Source organism: Sinocyclocheilus grahami, unplaced genomic scaffold, assembly GCF_001515645.1.
Source record: "Sinocyclocheilus grahami isolate Dianchi unplaced genomic scaffold, SAMN03320097.WGS_v1.1 scaffold150.1, whole genome shotgun sequence".
NCBI lineage: Eukaryota > Metazoa > Chordata > Actinopteri > Cypriniformes > Cyprinidae > Sinocyclocheilus > Sinocyclocheilus grahami.
The window spans coordinates 1,816,775-1,819,652 of record NW_015505329.1 but is presented as its reverse complement, the minus strand read 5'-3'; positions in this window follow the sequence as shown (position 1 = coordinate 1,819,652).

The following is a 2,878-nucleotide window of genomic DNA, read 5'->3' as shown; positions in this document are numbered from 1 at the left end:
TTACAGTATAAAACTGTAATTTACAAACAAGAAAATTTGAATGTAAACCAGTAAATTCAACAATGCACACTGCTATTAAAATCTGTTTTGCACCTTTAACATACTGACAGCCACTATAATAATGCAGGTGGTAAAAGAGAAAGCCACATGAAGAATCAAAGCTCATCACAAGTAGCTTCGCCAAAAGCAGAAGTATATACTAATATATAGAAGGTGCACAGAGTCATTCATGCAAACACAAAACACCATCATGGTAACACACATTATACTTAAATAATGCATTCAACTTTAATTAAACAACAGAAGATGTAACATAAAGCCCAAATATACATAACTAATAACAAAAACTATTAAAACAACATGATTATTTAAACAAAATACTTTCAAATGTGGAGTGTCATGCAGGGAATTCTGGGAATATCAGTTTACAATTTTTGACTGTAAATTATACATTGATTTGTTATTTTTACTTCTAAAAACTGTCAAATTGACAGCATTTTACTGTAAAATTACATGAGATGTCTGGTTAGATATTTTACAGTTTTTCCCTGTATATAGTACAGGAACTTACTGTTAACCTAGTAACAGTTTTTTTCCGTAGCGTTTTTACAAAATGTTACAGTTAAAATTACACCTATTTTTTTACAGTGTTGTTATGTAAACAAATGCTTTGTAGTAATAAAACTGAAGCAATATGACTAGACAATACTGGCAAACAAAAGTGCTTCCCCATTTAGCCTGCATGATAATAACATGAGCTGACAGCAGAGGCGGACTTAACCATTAGGCAAAGGTAGGCGACCGCCTTGGGCCCCCAAAAGCCAAGGGCCCCCTAAAATGCTTTTTATATGCGAGATGCGCGTTCAGTGCGGACGCACAAGTGGTTGCTGTGGTGTTCATTACCATGACAGCCGTCTGTGCGTCCGCGTTGAACGTGCTTCTTAGCAAAAGTAGGGTGATGTAGAAAATGGGGACGGAATCCCGGAATCTATTCATAAAAACGGAATTTACTGTGTGACGGAATGAACGGCTCAGCCGCGCGTTTCTTTTGCTATTTAAGCTCGCGCAACGCTCGCGGTTGTCGTCTGTAGTAGCTAAATAGTATTTTTGCCATTTAATATTCACATACACTAGTCCATATCGCGGTTTGATTGCATTTAATTGCATTTGATTTATTCATTCAATATTTGACGAATTCCGTGACATTGCTCGTTACACAGTAAACGTCTCTTGTGTAGGCCTAGCATTTTGAATGTACAAAAAAATAAAGGGTTTGTTTAATTTTCATTGGAATAAAAGATAGATTAATGTTTTTGCCTTCATTTGATTACCAGAAAAATGAAAATACATGACACAGAATTTCTAAAAAATGAAATAAAAATTTCATAGGGCCCTATTATTGTATACAAATTAATAAATTAAGTTGTTTTTATGAATTCAATTAATTAGATATGTTTTTGATTAACCATTGCAATGGAATACAGAAAAATTTAAATGGAGAGCGCAGAATTTGGGCCCTAAGAATGTAATTTTTGTTTAACTTTTAATAGGCCTAAATTGCTGTTAAACTAAACAAGTTTCATGATTTTAATTAATTAGACATGTTTTTTTTTGTTCAAATGTAATATAATCATCCAGAAAAATTAAAATGGAAAAAAAGATTTTGGAAAAAATAAAACAGGCTATTTTGGGAAAAATAAAACGGATTTCAAATGGCCCTACAACTATCATGCATCTGAAGCTATGATTTTAATACTAAGCAACTGTGCGTATTATATAGGGCCTATTTTAATTTTTTTAAATGGCGCTCACTTGTTTTTGTGAAAGTCCCAAGAAGGACCATGCACAGTCACTTTCCACACAGGCACACTTCATGTTTGGTTGAAATAATCCTTAAGCATGTCAATTTATAATTTCCTTCAGTTTAATTTAAATGTGCAATTAAAATAAATAAAAATAAATGTATATTTTAAAGTTTAGAATTAGACAGCCTTGCGTTGTGTAGACAATTGCATAGTGAAAATTACCCCAACTCACCACCTAGTGTCCAACCTACTCTAATACTATTATAACCTGTTTAAATGTGAACAAGGGATTTACAACATAAAATAAATCCTTTATTTATTACATGTACATGAAAAATCTAAAAGATTAGACACAACTATGGGACACGGTCGCGCAGCAGCGAGCAACAGTGAAAGGAACCTCAAGGTTGTAAATGTGTGAAATTGTATAGGGCCCCATTCCTGTATTTTGCCTGGGGTCCCCAAATCACTAAATCCGCCCCTGTCTGACAGTATCTGTTCCTCATCAGCCATAAAAAAAGCCCACGGCAAGACGTCTCAGGAAACTAATGCATGTCTTGCACAGCCGAGAGCACATGATGTTAGACTAATATATACCCTTTAAAAATGTATGTCAGTTCAAAGTTGAATTTATACATTCCCAAGAAACAACTGAGGTTCAATTGTTTACTGATTTAGCTTTTTTCAAGATTATAGGCTATAATAAATCTATTTTCAGTTTTCTGTCTGGTATGGCATGTTTCACATTAACATGACTTATAAGCGATTGTTGACATTCGTTGCTATTAGCTCTCTGAAGTGGACACATATCACTCAAAGCCACGTCTAATTAAATTACTGCTTTTGTACATAGGTCAGCAGTTTCTGGCTAGGGGTTGCAGAAATAGAGGGTGAGTAACCTTTCACTGTTAATATACAGATGACGAGCTCTAGAGTGCTGTGATCAGCTCTCTAGATCCACTCATTAAGATCACTGAAGTGCAGATAGAGGGAACAATCCATCATTTTACACCCAGTAGGGCCTTAAGCTATAGTATGTGATCATACTGTATGCTGCTGCTACAAAAAATTAT